The 22,682-nt window shown below is 41.2% G+C and overlaps 1 pseudogene; it reads right to left on the bottom strand.

Annotated features, from left to right (window-relative positions):
* Window positions 1-3,957: 3,957 nt before the first annotated feature.
* LOC128113961 (rRNA-processing protein FCF1 homolog) lies at window positions 3,958-4,581 on the bottom strand (annotated as a pseudogene).
* Between the last annotated feature and the right edge of the window lie 18,101 nt (window positions 4,582-22,682).

The raw sequence follows: 22,682 nt of genomic DNA, 5'->3' as shown, positions 1-22,682 counted from the left end.
TCACACCAGCACCTGTGGGACTATAGATGCCTTTTTTCTGACATTTGAAAGTATTAAAACAGCTCCAAGGCTGAAGAAAACATTTTCCTGTAATCTCTGAAAAGTTTAGTTGCCAAGGCGACAGAGGCCTTAGCGACCAGGTAGGCAGGCCTTGGCTCTGTATTCACATGGTTATTCAATGAAAGAACAAAGTGAAAGCCAGGGATGATTGGAGGGAATAGATGCTGGGATTTCCTGCTTCTTAAACCTAAAGTCTCTTTTATTATATAATTACAGGAAACCCAAACTTGCTCTTTTAAAATGGAATAGTTTTAAAAATGATTGCAATTCAGTCTCCATACCACTGCAATTCAGTTGACCCACTGAAACGCAAACGTCATCTTCATGTCCGTCATCTATAGCAACACTCTAAAGACTAAGGGGCACTTGCCAAAGCTTTAGAAGACAGCAAAGTAAATGATAAACTCTAACAGTACACGCTACTGTCAAGGAAAGTGTGGGGGTTGAGTGAGAATGTCCTCCACAGTCTCCAGCATTTGGAAACTCGGTCCCCAGGAGGTGGCACTGTTTGGGGACATTTACGTGGGACAGGTTTGTGGGGGGAAGGACATCACTGGGACTGGCTTTGAGATGGCCCTATCTATGTTGTGTTTGTGGTTAAAGACAAAAGCTGCCTGCCACATCTGCTGCTTGCTACCACGTTCCCATGGTGATGGACTCATCCTCTGGAACCACAGCCCGAACAAACACTTTCTTCTCTAAGTCACCCTGGTCATACTGTTTTTTTTTTTTTTTTTTTTTTTGGTTTTGGTTTTTCGAGACAGGGTTTCTCTGTGTAGCTTTGCGCCTTTCCTGGAACTCACTTGGTAGCCCAGGCTGGCCTCGAACTCACAGAGATCCGCCTGGCTCTGCCTCCCGAGTGCTGGGATTAAAGGCGTGCACCACCACTGCCCGGCTGGTCATACTGTTTTATCACAGTGACAGAAAGTAACTATGAAGAAAATCACAAGCGTCTCCCTCCCTCCCCCCCCCCCCTTTCCTCTCATTCACCTCCCCAGTCTCCTTCCTCTCTCTACCTTGTAGGAATGAAGTGAACGCAACGGCATCCTGATTTACAAGGACCAAGAGGCTGACTGATTGGAACAAGAGCACAAACACAGTTTGAGATTTCCAAGATTTCAAACCAATCCTGCTGTGAATGCCAAGTGTTTCTTGTCTGTGCTGTTTCCTCAGTGAAGAGTTGGTAAAAATGCAAGGAAACTCCCCCAGAGTCCACCAACAACTGGCCGTAGCTGTTTACCTTCAGGCATCAAGGGAGAAAGACTGAGAAAGAGCTGAGGAAAGTTGTAGTACCAGCCAACAGCAGACTCATGAATAAATAGGCCCGGGCTTGTAGGTACCACACAAGACAACAATGGTAATGGAATAGACATGATTTTGCACATTCCATAATTTACTTATTACACTAACCAGTTCTTACTGCCTCATCCAATACAGTGAACTCAAGTTAGGCAATGGTCAGGTTAAAAACAGTTCGTCTTGTCTGGCCTTCCTGAAATGGTCTATTCCAAGATAACTAGTACCTTGGATTCAAGGACAACATAATACTAAACACAAAAAGGTGAGGAGTTGTGCATTCTTGGTTATAGTCTATCTCCAGCCTAAATCCGGAGATGGTTGTCTCCACAAAATAAAACTTTTATCTTATTTCCTATTAACTTTAACATTCTTAGATGTCAGTAAAGAACTCAGTCTCATCGACTGGTTCAGGGGGAGGCTTGAAGTCATACAATTATATTATTCATATGAAAAGGAACCACACAAATTTTTTAAATGTATTGAATATTAATTTCAGTCTCTTTTAAGACAAAAAAAATCCTACCATGTCTCGTGGACATTTTAGTACTTTTAAATCACACTATTAAGCAATAGATCCTGTGGCTGCCATAAGAAAAACGATATTACTGTCTTCATTCTTTTTGAAGTTGAATTCTGTTTTGTTTTGCTTGTTTTGAGTCAGGATCTCCCTCTGTAGCTTGGGCTGTCCTCAAGATTGCAGAAGCCTCCTCTCTCAGCCCTCTACTAATCTACTGCCCCATCCCAACCACCAGTTCTGGGATTGTAATCATAAGCCACCACATATGCAGCTAGAGTCTAAGCTGAATTCCAATAAGGTTTGCAGGCTCCACGTTAACACATATGGAACATCTGGGCTCACAAGAAAACTGTGTGGACAGTGGACACAGGAAACCCTAGCTTTTTTCTAGTGAAAACAGAAATAAACAGCAAGAAGTGATATTATAATTGTAGCAGACACTTAATACATAATTAATTAAGTAATGAGTAACTGACAGATGTATAGAAAGATACTATTTTATGGCCATGTTGTTCATAGTGATTTATCCTCAAAGTTGTTTTATAGAGTTTAAAATATTAATTTAAAAAACTTTAACCCCTATAATTGGCTGGGAAATATATCAGTTAGCTTTCTCTGTTAATAAGCATGTTAGGACAGTATTAGAAGGTGTGAGCTATGAACACAAACACATGCACTTCAACTTCATAGCTGAAGAGTTCCATTCAGAAGGTCAAACACCCCAGAGGATCATAAATGCACTAAATAATGACACGTCATAGTTCTGCTGAAAAGTAATATATTGAGGACTTTTACTCTGATAGAAGAATTCCAGAAGGATTTAAATTCAAAGAATCATGTGAGTTCCTGAAACATCTTCAATACTTTGACTTCTATCCAACAGAAGAGTGGTCAGCATTGGAATCCAGACTTGTATTGCAGAAGATGCTGGCCCAAAGCTAGTGCATCCAGAATAAGTCAAGAATCCTCTTTACACAATCTTCCTTTTCCTGCACATAGAATTTTCAATTAAACTCCTATTTAATTTTTCTCTTCCCTTTAGAATACTAAAAGGGATATTGTTTTCTGATTCTTCTTAATTGTTCTCCTTTTTCTGATCCAAATCAATTGAAACATCATAACAGCTTCAAAATTAATTACATGATTTCCCTCTGCCTGGATAGATATGTACACATCTCAGAACTCCATGACTGCACTCACGCTACTAATTATTCAGGAAGCCCTTTGATGACTGGGTGTCTGCACTGGCCCAGTGAAGCAGCCCACCTTTCACACAGTGTGGCTTTGTGTTAAAAAGCAGGATTCAAAGGGCATTGGCAGTTTGGGTTTGCTATGACTAAAAAAAAAAAAGAATCTATTATCTTTTCTAAATTGGTTTTGTATGAAGAGAAGCAGATTTGACTCAAAACCAGCATTTCTCAGGGGAGACAGGTTGAGCAGGTGCATGGTCATTTCTGTTGAATGTCTGCAGCAAGGGGAAGCTAGAACCACCAGAACGACCCCACACCCCTTGATTTCACACTCCCCACAGTGAGGTGCAAACCAATTTTAAAGAGAAGCCATTTTAGAACATCTGGCCCAATTGTTTTGTTTGTCTGTTGATTTGTGCATTCTGTATGTGACAAAATCTGGTTATCCTGTAGTCAAAGAAGAAAAATACCTGGAGGATTAGTTTAGATATCAAAAGTCATTCTTTGTTCTTGTCCCTAAAATAGGTATGACAGAGTTACCTTAGTGGGTTGGGTAGGCTGTGCCCATATGAAACTCCTGTGGTATCCTGCAACATGGGGCATAGACATTTGTTTCCATTGGCAGATGTACTGTGGAGTCCTTTAAAAGTCCTTTTCTCACAATAGACTTTATTATTTTCAGATTAGTTTTTAAAGTTTTTTCTGTTTTAGAAGAAAAAAAAAAAAACAGTACCAGAGACTCTGTAAATAGTTGCTGAGTGGATCAACCAGTGCACAGATATCTACCACAGCTTTGTGGGGTAATAATTTATTTATAAATAGTTAAAAGTGTTTAATTAACTTGCAGTATCGAAAGTTGGTCAAAGGAGGAAGGCAGGAGAATTTTGTCTTCTAATAATTAGAACCAAGAGTCTCCTTAATCATCCAGCATCCGTTCAATATTGTATGTATGTTTAGACATATCGATGCTATTTCATGGATATTCCAAGGATGAACTCCAAGGATCTTCTGGAGTCCTCTTTTAAGGTACTGGTTGATGATGGCCACAATGCAACACTCACTCTGAGTTATTCTCGGTACCAAGCCATCATCACATAGATTCTTCTGTGTGTGTGTGTGTGTGTGTGTGTGTGTGTGTGTGTGTGAGGCAGTCAGTCAGATTATGGATCCTCAGCTCTCCTTGGTGCTGCTCAATACTCTTCCAAAATTTCTTGGTTTTGGTCTTGACACAATCAATTATATAAGTGATATACTTGGCATATAGACAGTCTATCATTGATGGCACTTAATCCAGTTTGGCTTTAATGAGAAATTGATAAAGTTGCTATCAACAAGAATGTAGCAAGGTGGGCCCAGTTGTGTGCTACACTGGAAGAGTAATCAGGAAGGGTGTTGGGTAACTTCTCTTTCATTCAGAACACTGGGATTTTTCTGTTCTTCCTTTTTAGGCTTTAATCCATCCTTTCTTATAAGTCTCCAATCTCTGAGACTAAACATTCACTTCATAGTCACATATTTTCTTTTGCTTCTCCATGTTCATATCGCACTCTTGTTCTGGAATCATCACTTGTAAGTTACCCCACAAAATAAACCTCCCTTTTAACAAATAATTTCACCAATAATCAATCATATTCTTTTTTAAAAAATTAGATTTCTTTATTTTATTTTATGCAAGTGGTTTGTGCCCATGCATGTATGTATACCATGTGTATGTCTGGACCTGAGAATATCAGAAGAAGAGGGTGAATGCTATGGGATAATGCTCTTGTACACTGTAAAGCTTTGTCATTCTAATTGGTTTAATAAAATGCTGATTGGACAGTAGCCAGGCAGAAAGTATAGGCAGGGTGACCGTACTGGGAGAATTCTGGGAAGAGGAAGGGCAGAGTCAGGAGTTGTCATCCAGATGCAGAGGAAACAAGATGAGAATGCTGCACTGAGAAATGGTGCCAAGCCATGTGGCTAAACATAGATAAGAATTATGGGTTAATTGAAGTGTAAGAGCTAGTTAGTAATAAGCCTGAGCTATCAGCCGAGCATTTATAAGTATAAGTAATATTAAACCTCTGAACTCAATTATTTAAGAAGCAGCTGATGGGTATTTGGAAACAGGCAAGCAGGACAGAAACTTCTGCCTACTTGTGAATCCCCTGGAACTGGAGTTATGGATAGTTGTGAACCAAACCTGGGTCCTCTGAAACAGCAACAAATGCTCTCAACTTCTGAGCCATTTCTCCAGCACCTCCCCAATTATCATCTAATATAACAGCTAAGCCTACAGAGGAGAAGGAGAAACTAGCAAAAGGAGCAGGCAATGTTTCAAGGCACTAGTATGATCCCTTTGTATCTGAAAGCTGAGTCAAGCTACTTTGGTGAGGTTGTGGGGAACAAGCCCCTGGGCAACTGCCACAAGTGCTATTGTTCACTTCCATTTATAAAGTGATGCAAATTCCAAAGAACGTCCAAAACAGCTGTAAGGGGCGACATCACAAAACCTATAATCCACTATTGTGCTTAAATCAGAAGGTCTATGTTCCCCAGTCCAATTAGCCACTGATATCTCATTTCTCACTAAATGGGATGTCGTTTTCAAATACAAATTCAAGATTTTAAATGTAAATATACTTGAGAAAAGTGACATTAATTTATATTTCTAGTTCTACTAACTGAGAGCAGATTATTCCCTAGGAATATATGCTAGATATCATATATGCACGATATGAGGGGAAAAAGACAATTACACATACACCTGATATGAAGGATGGGCAAAGAGAAGGAAGGAGAAAGTTGAGACAAAAAAAAAATGAGACTGGAATATTAAAAAAAAAAAAAAAGCTTCTCTTTGCTATTTTTTTCTACATTTAGTTTTTGTGTCTCGAGGAGGGGGGACTCAAACCTGAAATAAGGCCATACACACCCTGAGAGAAGAATAAAATAAACAAGTTTAATTAGAAATGAACCATTGGTATTCTGCTTTTGCCAAGTGTTTGGGTGGTTTCCCGCAGCAGACAGCTGTATCGTTAATATGAAATTGCTAAGTGGAGAAAGAACCCTGCATTATCCACCCTATTGTAACACACTTTTTCACCGTTCTCAAAAAAAATGAGCACAAATTTCTTGGGCATCATGACCTTTGAATTCATCTTCAGACCCATAGATGATGCATCCCTTAGCCCCCCAAATAAGCATGTGTGCTCACTCCTGAAACTTACTGATCAGCCAAGGGAAAGAATTAATTAAAGCTAGTCCAATAGATGCACATCAGTCTTAATTGTCAATTAGCAATATGGTTCATCAGTCTGCGATACGAAATCTATTTGTAACAACTGATGGCTGAGTTATAAAACTTGGTTATTGTTGCTATTGTCTCAAACTTATATTTTGGACAGTAATTGAGAGACTACAGCAAAACAAATAGAAACACAAAACTTTATCTATTTCTCTGGTTTTGAAAGTTTTTTTAATCCTAACAGTAATGTTAGGATTCATTATACAAATACAATGTAAGTACAATAACTAGAGAACCAAGGAGCAGTGGAATCAGAGAACCTGTCGCTCTACTACAGACTCCAACAGTGAAAGCTAGTCCTTCCTCCTTAAAGTGTAATGTGGAACCCAGGGACCTGAGCTGGCCACAGCAGCTTGTAAGAACATGGAACAGGTTTCACTGGGAAGGTTGGAAAAGACCAGACAGGGACCACAAGTACCATATTCAAATGTGAGAAGCAAAAGACGATGAGACATGCGGAAGCTCGGCAGAAAAACCCTCTCTCTGGTTTTCCCACTGAGCTCTGAAGTTGGGTCTTATTAGTTTGTGCTAGGCTGGGTTTCTTGCTGTTGTTTTCTGTTTGCTTGCTTCTGAGATATGTTGGCAAGAGTCTACCAGGATTTTGAAACACAGAGGTGAATGGTAAATTCATAGGAGAGATCTAAAAGCTTGCCTTAGAGGGAACAATTTTACAGAAAATCTATTATAGGAAATGGAGGAAGGTAAGGCCACTGGAAGGCATTTTCAAGTGTTATGAAGCAAGCTAAAAGAGTTTTCATCAGACTATTCATGGTGCCTAATAGGTGTTCAATACAGATTCCAGCAGTCAGCAATCAAGCCGTTCTTCCTATAAGAATGGGGCTAATAAAAATGAGTTTCTAGTTATTGAGGGCCTTACATATGCCAAGAGAATAACTCATTCTTTTGTAAAATCCTACTTATTGATAAGTAGCTGCTACATTCATTCTTCATGTGTTTGACTCTACTGTGCTCCTCTGGCTGCAAAGGGGAGAAGACTTCAGGCACCAGGGTGTGCTTGTCCCCTCAGCTCTTGCTCCCCACACAGAGAGAGACAGCTTCCTTACTTTATATAATTTCTTCTTCATAACACTCTCCTCTTCTGTGCTAATAGTATACATTAAAATAAAATAGCAAATGTGCTGAGTGAAGGACACACTACAAAGTGCTACTTGTGATATCAAGCACTTTCAAAAGTGTCTAATATTTGCATCAGGTCATCAAATGTGTCCCCTGCTGCAGGAGAAGGCTTTGTTCTCTGCTCTCCTCTCTAACTGGTTTTATCTCTCACAAGAAAATATGCTTATGTCTCCTAAGCCATTCTTACATAATCTCAGGCTTGCCTCTGTTATTATCCATAGGGGAAAACAGCATCATTCTTTATGTGTGCAGAAGAGTCCTCAGCAACTTAAGACAAATGCATCTGTCACAGCAGTGTTCTCTTGCAGTGTGTTGGGTACAGGCCTTCAAATGCCTTTGCTCTTTGTAAGTCCAAAGCTAGAATTCCTTCAAGAATGTGGATGCTCAAGACTGCACATTGCAAGCAGGATCTGAATGCTGCTGGATACCTTCCACTATGCCACTTGAAAGAATATGTTAAAGCCAGGGTGAAGGCAGGTGGTACTCTAACTGGCGGCTGAACACGTGCTTGGCTTAAAGCCAAATGAACAAAGCTGATCTTAACTGACTGGTCCAGACCTCCTTCATCCTTTACACTCCTCTTTCTCAAATGCTTTATGACATTTAAATATTCTTAGGATCCATCAACATATATACAATGATGAGACACTTATAAATGGAGACAGCTAGCCAGCATAATCATCTTTTATGGAGTATTTAGAGTGGTTTTGCACTTTATACAGCCATCAAATACAAAAACTTTTTCTTAAGCTTGAAGATATAAAAGAGAAGCCCAGCACTCAGAAGGCAGAGGCAGGTGAATCTCTGTGAGTTTGAGGCTATATTGTCTACATGGAGAGCTCCAAGACAGCCAGGGCTGTATAGAAAGACCCTGTTTCAAAAACAAAAACAAGCAACAACAAAAAGATAAAAGGGAGAGAAATTAGGTTTGCCCACAGTCTTAGATATAACTAGAGAATAGATTGGAGTTTCATTATTTTACTGGTCTCTATTGCCTTAGTGCTCAGATATTCTGAGCTTTATCATATCCTGAGTGTGTGCGTGTGTGTGTGCGTATGCACGCGTGCGCGTTTGTGTGTGTGTGTGTGTGTGTGTGTGTGTGTGTACAGTTACATGTACGCATATGTGCCCATGTATGTGGGACCAGACAACACCATCAGCTCTCTTCTTGACCATTCTAAACCTTTGTTTCCACATCTCTCTATGTGCTACCTAACACTTTTGGGGGGCTTTGTTTTTATTTGTTTTTGTATGGCCCCAAGAACAATATCACTATGAAGTTACTATTTCCAGCTCTGCTGTTGGCAGAGACGCTCCCACGTGGCTGGGGCTCAATCAGTTCTAAACAACAGATCCAGCGCCTTCCTCTGTCTACTTTTAATGCCTTTACAGGGCTCTTTTCTGTTAATTGTTTAATCACAAATTTCTGTTATTGCTATTTACATGTTCTTTTTCAACTTTTGAATACAGTTTTATTTCTATTTTGTGATGCTTTCAGAAACATCAAATTAGAAGCAAGCCCATTGTCTTTCCCCACAATCTCAGCACTGTTAGAGATGAAAGACTACACTGAGCGTCTGGAAAAGGAGAAAGAGGAACAGAAGCCACCACAATGTCTTAGGAATTCTACCTTTAGCTCAAATGCTTCAGGGACCGATTCACTCTTTCCATAAGAGAAAACACCCCCATGCCTCTTTGGGTACTGAACAAACCAAATAGGGATCACTGAGTGCATGTACCTCTGATGGGCTTTTGTCGGGGGATGAGGGATTGATCTGCTATTTAAAGGAAAAATAGACTCATCACTTAGTCTCAGTCAATAAAATTAGAGATTAAACAACATCTTGCCCCAGAGAATGAAGAGGACAAATACGTTCAGTCTAGTGTTGTCAGTATTTTATGATAAGCCCCGCTCCATGCAAATGATATGGCATGACCTTATGACTACCCACATGCCTCACAGCATTTGAATTGGGGCTTGAAGAGAGGTTAAAAGCTCTTGCTGCTCTTGCAGAGGACCTGAATTCAGATCCCATTACCCATTGGTGACTCACAACTACCTAGAATTCCAGTTCCTTGGAATCAGATGCTGTCTTCTGGCCTTGTGGGCACCAGGTATGCACATGGTGCATGCATGCAGGCAAACATTCATGCACATAAAATAAAAATGAATAAATATGTTTTAATGTTTGAACTGGTTGTTTATTTGCAAAACATCATATTTTTAACTCTCATCAAAACTGAGACTCTTTTTTTTTTTTTTTTTTTTGGTTTTTTGAGACAGGGTTTCTCTGTGTAGCTTTGCGCCTTTCCTGGAACTCACTCTGTAGCCCAGGCTGGCCTCGAACTCACAAAGATCCGCCTGTCTCTGCCTCCCGAGTGCTGGGATTAAAGGCGTTCGCCACCACTGCCCGGAAAAACTGAGACTCTTACACCCTCTTCAGAAGACATTTCCCATAGGATTAGAAACTAAACAATAGGCAAAAATGTTTCCACCAACCCTGGAAGTTATCAGAAGCAGATGCAGAAGTATGAAAAGTCTTACATGAAAGCCTGGGGCACCCCAAGAGAAAGCCTAAAATGCATGGTGCCAATGAAGATTGCGTTGGTTTGGGGATGAACCTTCATGCTTCTAACTCTAGCCCCAGCTAAGCGTGAAGGGTTGGTGAGCGAGAAGGCCTGAGCAGACCTGAGCAGACATGCCAACAGTAAATTTGTCTTTTTCAAATTTGTCGAATCTTTCCCCAACTCGTTTGAAATCTGGGATGGTCTTAAAAAAGAAAAAGAATCCAGACCCTGATGTTTCCTTTACAGATGAGAAAGTTCTAGGAAGTAAAGTTAGCAAGAATTCCGCTGTGCTGCAGAGAAGAGCTGGGTTGAAGCAATCTTTCTTTCATAGTCTGTTCTCTGCTCCCTGAAGGTGCACAGTCTGTCTGACTCACCTCCAGGATCCTGGGGCTCCTGTGAGCTGTAAGCAACAGTGAGAGAATGCAAGTGTACATCTAGAATGCCTAACCCAAAGAATTTGATGTTTATGACTATGCATAATTATAACTTGTTTGTTTTTTGAGACAGGATCTCTCTATGTAGTCCTGGCTGTCCTGGAACTCACTATGTAGGCCAGGCTGGCCTCCAGTGTTTGGATTGAAGGCATGGGCTACATGCCACACCTGGTTAAAATGCTGATATACTTTAAAATCTTCTGTATTAAAAGTAAAATCAGTAATATGTTGCTCACGCATCTAACTTTAATAATCTGACTACTTTGAGGCAAATTGTTTTAATGTTTTATAGCTGGATTTCTTCTTTAGGAAACTAAAGATATTACACTAAGTTAATTTAGGGTCCTCTCCAGTTCTGGAAAACTGTCTTCTTTTGTGGGGACCACAGGCACCAGGAACTCAACTTTTGTAGTTTCCTCTTTTCGTGGGAATGGGGAGAGAGGGGTTACTGTCACCATAGTCATACTGGAGATAGGTGATCTCAATTGTTTCAAATGGTGGGATTCTAAGAAACAGAAGTCAAATCATGGCACAGAAAATAAGATGCACCCTCTTATGGGGGGTGCACTTGTTTCGTTTTGTTTGAGACAGGATCTTACTGTGTCTTGCTGGCTGGTCTAGAACTTATTATGTAAATCAGATATCTGGCCTAGAACTCACAGATATCCACCTATCTCTGCCTCCTAAGCACTGAGATTAAATGCATGAACCACAGGTGTGGTTTAATTCACTTTTATTAAATGAGAAATTAACAGGAAAATAGTAATTGCATAACAATGGGTAGACTTGTGTCCCTTTCAAAGAAAAGTCCATATAATGAATCCTGAGAATCTCAACGTGACTGTCATTGGAAATTTAGGGTATACAAGATTAATCAACTTAAAATGAGATAATGGGATCAGCCCTAATCCGACATGACTCACGCCCTTCTAGAAAGGGGAATTTGAACACAAAGACACATCAATGTGAAAATACAGAAAGGATGGCAGTTGTAAGCAGCTGGGAGAGAAGCTCTGATGAATCCCTCCCCACACCGCCTCTTCAACACCTCCATCATGGACTTTAGCTTCCAGGACTGAGAAGCAACATGCCTCTGTTATTTTATCATCAAGATTGTGGATCCATGGTTTCACAGCTCTAGTAAACCAATGTACCAAATCATACCTAATTGCGCCAGCTAACCAGGCTACCAAAAAGGCCCAGGACAGAAGGAATTCACATCCCTGGGAGATAGGTAGGAAAATGGCATAGTCCAGCTGCTACCTGAAGCAGCCAGTCTTCAGGAAATCAAGGAGTCGCTCTCCAAGCTCTCAGCAAGGGCCAGTGTTTTTAATTCTTGGTAACTTTTGAATCTTCAAACTCTTTCTTCTAACAGGTCCAAGACTGGGTATTTGTATTGTACAACTTAACACAAAACAATTCACAACCCTTGTTCACAGTGACTGAGAATCCAAGATGGTCACTGTATGTGGAGAACTAACTGAAGATCACCCCACAAAATCAGCGCTGTGTGGGGCCACTATGTCCACAAGACACCAGTGTCTCACTTGTCCTCCTGCCTGGATGTCTGGGTCAGCTTTCTATTGCTGTGATAAAATACCATGACCAAAAGCAGCTTGGAGAGGAAAGGATTTATTTCATTTATACTTCTGCATCACAGCCCATCATTGAAGGAAGTCAGGGCAGGAACCTGGCAAAAACTGAAACAGAAGCCATGGAGGAACACTTCTCACTGGCTTGAGCCATTGTGGTTGGTACTGAGCGAGTAAGTGCTGCTTGGGTGTGTAAGAAAGCAGGCTGGGCAAGCCATGGGAAGCATTCCAGCACCGCATCACTGCTTTCCCTGGAAATAGTAACTGGCCCAAAGCACCAACGCAGCCAGTGTCTCAGCTGACAGGGCGGTTACTCAAGTCTGAGATCATAGCGTATAGAGACTGAAATGTTTGCAGTCTGAGGTGTTGAGGAAAATCCCTAAAGTCTGACATTCCAAAATCGCAACTGTAAAAGATAAAACACTGAACGTTGAAAGTTAAAACAGTTCCTACTGGGGCGGGGGACGGAGAGGGAGGGTCCTACAATGGGGAAAGAAGTTCAATACACAGTACAACAATAACGAAAATTTGAGATTAAAAATGCATCATTTGCCTGCACAGGCGTTTCTTTCATTTGTCCAAATAGGAGGAGCTTTTAACGGACTGAATCACTTGTTTGAAGAAGCAAGAAAGCTACTGATTAGTTCAGAAGTAGCGGTGTGCTGGGGAGGTAAGAGGACAGCTGAAGGGAAGACGTTCCAGCTGCAGTAGTCTCCACTCAGTTTGCGGCCTGTTCATGATCAGCAAATGAGGAGCAAATTTCCATCTACCAAGTGACATGGAAGCATGGGGCAGAGGACAGGACATTTAATAAGGAATGCTCATATCTAATCATAAGCAAATTTAAAAAGCACAGAACCATGTACAAAATTACTAAATTACTGAACAGCAAGGAGATTCATGCCCTAGAAGAGAAAAGGCAAATATTCATCACCGTTCAAGACTGCAAACATACTTTACAGACTGCCCCAGGCCACTGTCTGTGGATTCTTTTTGTCACACAATGGAATATATGAAATTATGTTGAATTTTATTTATTTATTTATTTATTTATTTATTCATTTATTCATTTATTTATTGGATTTGTTGTTGTCTTTTTCGTTTTTCGAGACAAGGTTTCTCTGTGTAACGCTCCAGCTGTCCTGGAACTTGATTTGTAGACCCGGCTGGCCTCAAACTCATGGAGATCCGCCTGCCTCTGCTTCCCAAGTACTAGGATTAAATGCATGTACCACCACTGCCCGGCTTGAATTTTATTTTTAACTTTTTTCTATGTTTAGTTTATTCCCACTAGTTTAAATTGTCAATATTAATTTTTGCAGTTCATTCTGCTATCTACCTGCATAGGGGTGGCACCACTCACAATGGACTGGGCCTTCATACATCAGTCATTAATCAAGAAAATGCCCACCAGGTTGCCTCCAGGCCAGTCTGACGGAGACGTTTTCTCAGTTGACACCACCTCTTCTCAGACAGCTCTAGCCTGTGTCAAGCTGACTTAACTAAGCAGCACAGACATGTCCTTTTCTGCATCCACATATGTGGTAGGTAAAATTTCTCTTATGCTCGGCTCTTTGAGCAACTGCATAGAAACCACGGGTTTTGCTCGGTTTCATCAGAAGACATGCTGTCCCTCAGAGCACTGTGTGGGACTACCTTACAGGTTGGGTATACACAATTAGCAACTGTGGCAACTGACATGAGTGTGTTTTCTTTCTGATCTATTTTTTTTGTTACTATGGCTCTTCTGTTGGAACTTTATATCCATGTAACTGTTGCTAGTATACCTGAGTGTTTGTGCTTGCAAAAATTATGTTAGTACAGCCTACTGTATAGTCAAAATGGCCATAAAATGTTCTGTGCACATCTATACTTCTGAAATAAATTCCTCTTTAAAAACATAAGTGCCTTTTAAAAGATTTCCATTGTTTTGTCTTGTTTTTGTTTTAAGAATTACACAATAGAAAGTTTAGACTCAAAGGATTTTCATATGTAGGATTGTAGCATACTATACGTGACATTCAAGATTGTCATCCAGGTTTTGAAGCAAACTTGATACTATGTGTCTGAGATAAAGACAACATAAGTATTGCACTATAAACTCCAAGAAGAAAACTTCACTGTCTGGAAGGCAAAGCCGGAACAGACCCTTCACAGGATGAACTGAGTTCTGGTAGATATTTATCAATACAATTCAAAAAGACATGTTATATGCAGAGCATAAAAATTAAACACAAAGATGCACATCTTAGGAACTTGGGCAACCTCAGTGCATGTAGAAGCATATGAAGCCCGTCAGGAGTAAGTTTGTAAAGGTAGTGGTTGTAGGGCCAGTGTGATGATTCAGTGGGTAAAGATGCTTGCCTCCAAGCCTGAGAACTTGAGTTTAATCCTTGAAATGCATGTGGTGGAAAGAGAGAACTGACTTCTACAGGTTGTTTTCTGGCCTCCACAAGTGCATTGTCACACACACACACACACACACACACACACAATAAGTAAACAAAGTACAAAAAAAAAAGGTGGCTATAGATCAAAAGGCCTTTTCTTCCATGACTGGGGTACCACCCCTATTTACTTATACAGAAGATCCAACACTCAGTGAGAGACAAGAGTCACTGCAAATCTACCACTATGAGTATGACAATAGATTGTACCCTCCTTGCAGATGTTTATGAGACCATCCTACCAAATATTTTTAGCATTAATAATTATTTTATTCCCATGAGAAAAAATTTACATGAAATCCCATCTTCCTTTGGTCCTTCTGACAAGCTGGTGCCTACTTCTATATAGCATAATGATTTGCAATTATTCATTATTACTCCATCTTCCCCAGAAGACTGTGAGTCTTTTACAATGCTTTCTGCCTCTGCATCTGGCACAGAGCCTGCTTCATGGTGAGTGCTTAGGAAATATTTGTTGAATGATTTAATAGAGATTGTTACTATACGTGGTTGATTTCATTTAAATACTTCCGTCCAATCTAATCATAAATGAAAGGTGTTCAATAAGAAATCTGAATGGAAAAGGCTTCCACAGAGGCAAGGTTGTTGATAACAGCTAATTGAAATATCTTCAAGTCTGTTCTGTTACTCTTACCCATGATGCTTTGCTTCTGCTCATTTCATCGTCTTTCAATTCCCTTGGCCTTCTGGTATGTGGCTGCAGTTACATGGCAACATTATTTTCTTACTCTCAGCAATGGGCAATTTTCCAGTGGATCCACCCTACAGAGATGAAGATGAGGCCCCCAGGTTATGTTTAGCTAAATCAATACCAATGACAATGTGGGTGTAATAACGCCCTTCTGTGCAAAATGACTCCCCCAAGTACACTGCAAGGATGTGATCTTCACCCCCAACCTCAGCAGTTTCTCCACCTGTCAATGCTGAAAAGTACTTTTAGTGTTTCTCCTATGGTCCTGGCTTGTTTGAGGTAGATTTTTATTTATGTATGTATTCATTCATCCATTCATTTATTTATTTTCTAAGAAAACATTTGATGAGACTTTAACCTTGGGGCTCACGTCAGAGTGTGGATGTAGGAAGCATTTCCACCGCTGGGCTGCTTTGTTGTTTGGCTTTCAAAAGAGAAGCATTCTGACATAAAGAGTTCTAACTATTTATGTTGGTAAAAACTGCCTGCAACAGGGCCTGGCAGGTGGGGAGGTTTTAGATGGTATCGTGCTGTGCAGTGGTATCTGGAGCCCATACTCTGACATCCAGTAGACCAGCGCATCCTCCAGCTGCATCCTGGGCTTTGCAGCACTTTCAAGGAACAATCTTCAATCATTTTGATCTCAAAGCAATTGGAATCAGGGTGAACTGCAGAACAGAGTTTTATCGTTTAAAAAAAAATGTATCACTGTGTTTAGCCCCTTTGGCAGGAGTAGGAAGAAAAGACATTCTTGATAAAGAGAGTGCAGCATGGGGATCTGGACACCAGCAAAGTGCTTAGATCTGAGGGTTCACCTTCTCCATCAATCAACACCCACCAATGAAAAATGGCAAGATGTTAAGATGATTAAGCAAAATAATACCCTTAACAAATGGGTGCAAATACTAGTTACCAAATATCAGAATGGGTTTGGAACCTGTGGTTCAAATCCTATTTTGCCCAACAGTCTTGGATGTAACTTTTCTTGCCTCAGTTTCCACATTTATTAAGTTGTACAAAATGTCCTTACAGAATTCATGGCAGGTATGAGAAAGAGTTTATCTAAGTAAAATATTTGGCCTAGTGCCTGGTAGAACAAGCCCTCAGTAAATGTAAAAATACTATTGCTGTTACTACTGGTGCTAAGATTATTCAGACAGCAGGATCAGTGTTCTCTAGGAGGAAAAAAAAGGGACTTTTAACTGTGGTGCAATGATCAAGAGAGGCGCTGATGTTGGCATCATGACATTCTCATCCCCAGTTTTCTGTCAATATTTTTTTCCACTCTAGGGTGCATCCCAGGATTGCACCTTGTATGAAGTTAGTGTGTCACCTTAGTCTCCTCCAATCTAGAAGGTTTCTCAGTGTGACACTGACTTCTCTGACAGAGGGCTACTGAAGTGAATTGACAGGTAATCTGTAGGGCATCTGGTTCCTTTTGTTCTCTCCTGATTAGGCTGTAGTCAGACTTAAGGAAGAGTATCTGGAGGCTTGGTGTCATGACCTTAATGTCCTTCATAGCTGGGGAGATTAACCCCAATGACCTTGTTAAGACTGCCAGATCTTTCTACTGCGAAGCTGCCATTTTCCGATTCCTACTCTATGGCTCAGAAACAAGGCACTGATTCCTGCCTCCATCCCATGGAAGAAGAAAAAGGCTTGACCTCCTGAAAGGAGGTGTGCCAGAGACTCCAGCATACCAGCTACAAGTGGGGAGAAATTAAACTATCATGTTGCACCAATTTCTCCTTAAACCTTGTCACAAATGTATACACTCACAAGTGTGCCCTTTGGAGATTGTGTGTTTCCCTCATTCTCTCTTTAGTTTTCTTTAACTTATTGTTTTTATTTATGGGTGTGTGTGTGTGCCTGCCACGTGTATGCAAGTGCCTGAGGAGGCAAGAAGAGGGTGTCTAAGGCACCTGAAGCTGGAGTGACAGGTGGCTGTGAGTTACGCAGTGTGGAGCTGGGGACAAGCTTGGATCCTTTGGAGGAGCAGTGTGTGCTCTTGACCAGAAAGCCAGCTCCCCAGCCTTCTCTTCATTAATTACATAAATTTCCTCTGACAAAGAAATATTCTGTGCTATCTAGTTACATATATAAATGTGGACTTTGGGATACTCATTTTATTCTGTGACCCTTCACTTAATATTATTGCTCTTTATTTTCGTGGCTCAAATTGTTATAGCTTCAGCCATTGGAGTTCATTTTTCTGCCCTTGACTTTGCTCTCTCCCACTTGCTCACTTGCTGGAACTGTGAAGTCAAGTCGGCTCTTCTAGGGACCACTGACTCCTTTCTTTAAAAAATAGCATTTAGAAATCAAGTACTAGGTGCTAAATATTTTTGCTACTAGGCCTTCTCGGGGGTCCATGTACTCTATCTTAGTTACTGTTTTTGTTGCTGTGAAGACACACCATGACCATGGCAACTCTTATAAAGGAAAACATTGAATTGGCTCACTTACAGTTCAGAAGTTTAGTCCATTACCATTATGGCAGGAAGCATGGCAGCATGCAAGCAGACATGGAACTGGAGAAGGAGCTGAGAATGCTTGGTCCACAGGTAGCAGGGAGTGAATTGACTTGAGCTTCTGAGACCTCAAAGCCTGCCCCCACCATGAAGCACTTCCTCCAGCAAGGCCTATTCCAACACTCCAACAAAGCCACACCTCCTAATAGTGCCACTCCCTATGAGCTTGTGTGGGCCAATTACATTCAAACTACTATACCCATGAATGTGTCTTATTAGAAATAAACCTTGCAAATATTTCATTCTAATCTTGGGGCTTTTTATTTCCATTCTGTGGATGGTGCTTTTCTGTACTATTGGTAAAGCTTCAATGTGTTATTTTTTCTTTTATAAATTATGCTTTTGATTCCATAACTAAAATAATTTGGCAAACCAAAGGTTACATTAGTTTTGTTGTAGATATTTTGGTTACATATTTGTATGTAAGTCAATTTACCCCCTTTCAGTGGTTCACATGTATTCAACATTTTTTTTGCACGTGGAGTCAAATTCTCCCTTGCCACTTCCTGGGAAGACTGTCCTTTTACAGTAAACTTCCTTTGATGACTTGTTTAAAGACATGTGGACTGCACCGATAGGAGTCCATCTTGAGCCTCATGTTACAGTCTGTTCCCTTTGTCTTTCTTCCAACGTCACACTGCATGCGCCATCCCTAGTGTGCTGTCTGTCCTTTGCTTGGTCTCTTCTGTGAGGGTCACTCTCCTTTGCATTTGTCACACCGTGACTAACAGAAATGTCTAGTTGAATGAAACTGTGAGCCGGAAGTAACAGTCCCATGCTTGGAGATAGCATCACCTTCTTTCTGCGGGGCAGGTTGTGTTAGAAGTCCACCTACCTGGACTGAGTCTACCAGGTTGATCTCAGTCCTCAAGGGAGGCTTTTCCCTGGAGGAGGTGGGCTGGGGGGTGGGCTGGGGGGAAGGTGACGGGGGCCATAGCGGGGAGAACAAGGGAATCCGTGGCTGATATGTAGAACTGAATTGTACTGCAAAATAAAAATACAAATTTAAAAAAAAAAAAAAAAAAAGAAGTCCACTCAGTAGTGGTTGGGACTGTTACTGCTCATTTAGGCTTCTGCTCTGCTCTTTAGTCTGGGGTTAGCCGGACTGACATCATTGCCTGTGGCCACCTTCTCTTGGGTGTTGTATTGGGGTGTTTATTTTGTGCTGCTCTACAGAAAGTTCCACAGCTCCCTGGTCATGTTTATTCGACTACGATCAATACTGGAAATTTGTTAGTCTGGTCTGAGGGATGGAAGAGGTGAGGGCGTGTCTTAATTCTAAGCAGGAAAAGGTCTAGGTTCAGGCAGGGATGGGACACAAATCCCTGCCCTACAGAGGAAGCAGGGCTTGTCCCGCAGTGTGTGCCCGCCTCCCTGGTTTGTCTATCTGTTCTCTTCCCTGGCTACAATCCATTTCCACCAGCAAATCAGACAACTTTTCTTCCCTTATCACAGACTCGGCTTTTTGTTATTCAGGAGATAATTCCAAGTTTTCCACGGTGACTGCCGTTCCCTGCTACAGCAAACAAGTTAGGAAACTTGGGACAAGTAGAATAATGGGAAGGTGTTCAACAGTAAATCATTAAAATGATGAAATTCAAATTTTAAAACATACAGAGTCTATTCTGAAACCGGCTGAGATGTGCAGAGTGGTTTTAAACTGTGTAGGAAGGGAAAGCAAAGTCCGCTATTCTAATTGCCGGTACCAAAAATCCTCCTAAGGATGGCAGTCCATGGGAGGGCCACTGAGAATGTGAGTATGAAAGCTCTGAATTTCTCCACAGAGCAAAACAAAATGAACTTGAACTTGTTTGTCTGATGAGTTGGAGGAAGAGGAGCAGGCAGGCAGATCACTTCGTTGGAAGGTGTCCTCGGGAAAAAATAGCCAGAGAGGACCTATAAAGCACCTATATGCCAGATTGTCCAGAACGGAACAGAGCGACTGTGCTTCTGTGGTACCAGTGCTGTTCATCACTTTGAATCTTTAACAAATGCAGCCTCACACAACCAAAGAACCAAAGTTTGAGCAAATGTGGCATATCTTGGGACCAGGGGAAAAGGCTGAGCCTCAGGCCTGGATCAGCTGCAACAGCAAGAGGACGTGGTGAGGGCCAGAGAAGACATGGAGGGGAATATCTAGATTTAGTACAAATTGCACTCCTTACAGAACAATCACTGATGCACCCAAGAGACAGCACTGGCCCTTTCTCAAGTCAAAGCAGGTTCTGAGACACAGTGACTAACTCACAATGCACTCCTTTAAGGGAGCAGAAAATTTGGACCCCATTTCCAGAAATTTGTACCCCTCATGAGCAAATAGATAAATGAGACATGTTCTGCTTGAAAGCTAATGTTAAATATATGTTTGGGAGTGGGTGCTGTTGTTAGTGTTTGGTTGCTTTTGCTTACTTCAGACAGGGTTTCCACTGTGCAGCCCTGGCTGGTCTGGAACTCACTCTGTAGAACAGGTTGGTTTCAAACTTACAGAGATTCACTGTACCTCTGCCTCTTGATGACAGAGATTAAAAGCATGCACCACCAAGCTAGCCAAATATCTGCATTGCTAATATAAATATATACACCTTGATAAAGACAAATTGATTGTGTCCCAACAGGCTTTTCTGGTGTCAAACTTACCAAAAAGAAAATGTAAGTATGGGTAACTTATACAAAAGTTATTTAACACACTGTTCTGTCTCTGAAGAAAGAGACATAGCAGCTGAGGATAATATCGATTTTATTAACTGTTATGTTTATAATGGGATTTTTCTGCCCTAAAAGGAACATTAGATGTTTTTTCACAATGTCTGAAAAAAGAACAGACGTGATGTGCAAAGTCTTGCCTCCAGGAGTCTTGCTCACTGCAACACAGGGAACTTCTGCTCCAAAACATGTCCAACAAAGACACTGAAGTGCTGCTGTAGATAACATCCCACTACAAAAGGCAAATTGGGCACAAAATACCAATTATTTCACACCTGAGACACAAAAGAAAGACACATTACAAACAAGTGTATTTTAGGAGATTCTTTCAAAACAGTTCATCACTAACTTTGGCTCATAGTCTGTTGTATGAACTTCAGTAGCAAACAAAAGGCAGTTGGAGTTACTGTCAACAACAGAAGCACTACACGAGAGAGTCAAAATTTTTAAAGAAAACCTCCTGTGCATTTATGTTGTAGGAATGCTTCTTACAAACAAGGGAGAAAATGTCACTAAAAACTCCAGGTATTATTCTGGGAACACTCACGTTCACATTGTCTTGTTTCACTTTCTCGGCTCCAAAATACCTTGTGCCCTTTGCAGAAACTAACAAAGACAAATTACATTCTTCTGAATTCCCTTGAGTTTGGTCTGTCATAGAGACATCATGCTAGTGTCAATCCAAGTACATTTAACAGTGAGAAAATTTTAAATTAATCCTGAAAGACTTGATATGAGAGATTGTGTGTGTTGACTGGTTTCCCAGAGGCAATCCCACATATGAGGAGTTGAGAACATGAAGTCTGTCTGGGATAGGATCCTGGGAAACCTAGGAATGGAGAACCAGGCAAGGGAGGTGATCAAGCCAACAGAGAGGGTATTGTCAAGCAGGCGCTGCAGATTACTGAGGCACAGCCTTCCCAGGAGAACTGTGGGAGATCGGATACGACATACCTCAGAGCTATCCCAGCCCAAGGACCGTGTTTGGCCGAATGTATCACAAACCACCATGTCTGAGAGGCTTTGCCCTGTGTGAGCTTCCCATCCTCAGAACCAGAGAACCAGAGAGGTGTCCTCAGGAGAAAGCTGAGAGGAGGAGGATCCCCAAAAGACAAGCGTTCTCCCAAGATGGCCTCCAAGCTTCTCACTAACAAAGCACAGTGAACAGAAAAGACAGCTGCACAATGTGGGATCCATTATTTTCAACACATGACTCTGGAACCTCCTTTTGGCTCACTATTTCAAAGGTTTCAATTCATCGTCAGCTGGTCCCATTACTTTGGGCAGGAGGCAAAGCAGGATAAATATCATGGCAGGGGGTGAATGTGGCAGAGGAGGCAAATTCCTTACGCTTCTAGAAGCACAAGGAGGAAAAGGGGAGGCTGGAGACAAGATAGACTCTCCAAGGCATTCCCTTGGTCACCCGATTCATCCAACTGGTCCCAGCTCCCGTAGTCTTCACCACCTCCCAATAGCCCAGTCAGTTATGAAACCATCAGCAGATTAACTCATGAGGGTCAGAGCCTTCCTGACCCAGTCACTCCCCACAAATCCCACCCTGAACATTGCACTTGGGACTCACTTGAACATGTGAGTTTTGGGGGAGATAATATATATCTAAACCTTGTCTCTAAGTGCTAATTAATATAAAAAGCTGTAATGGACTAGATCCCTCTTTGTGTCTCCATCCAGAGCACCTTGAAGCCTAAGACAATGACGACCACTTGTCAGAGGGAGACCTTGGATATCCAAGGCAGCAGCAGAGCAGTCAGCCCCTTCAGAACAGATACTAGGTGCTCTAGAATGGACACCAGTCTCCAGCCAAAGTGGGACACCTCTCCAGTTCGCTTCCCAGGTAACCTGTCACTGAGGAGGAAACTGTTTATTGTGTTTTTTAAATGTCACTGGCACTCAAGCTACTTTGGGGGTGGAAAGGAGGTAATAGTTGGTGTTAGGTGGAACAAGACCACTTAAACTATTCCTACTTCTTGCCTGAGAAATGTTTAATTGACTCCAAATATGTAGGTATATAAAATAGGTATACAAACCAAACATTTACTGATAATAAATCATGAAGAATTTTGTTTTAAAGTAATTCTTAGACAATCATAAAATTTTGCTATTTATTAAAATGAGAGAAAATGGCATCCTTATTAGATAGGTGTGTTATTTTTACAATAAAGGATTAAATATTAGCTGAAGA

Source organism: Peromyscus californicus, unplaced genomic scaffold, assembly GCF_007827085.1.
Source record: "Peromyscus californicus insignis strain IS unplaced genomic scaffold, ASM782708v3 Scaffold_19__1_contigs__length_69161282, whole genome shotgun sequence".
Classification (NCBI taxonomy): Eukaryota; Metazoa; Chordata; class Mammalia; order Rodentia; family Cricetidae; genus Peromyscus; species Peromyscus californicus.
Note: the sequence above shows the minus strand (reverse complement) of the source record. Positions and strands in the feature narration are given on the sequence as shown.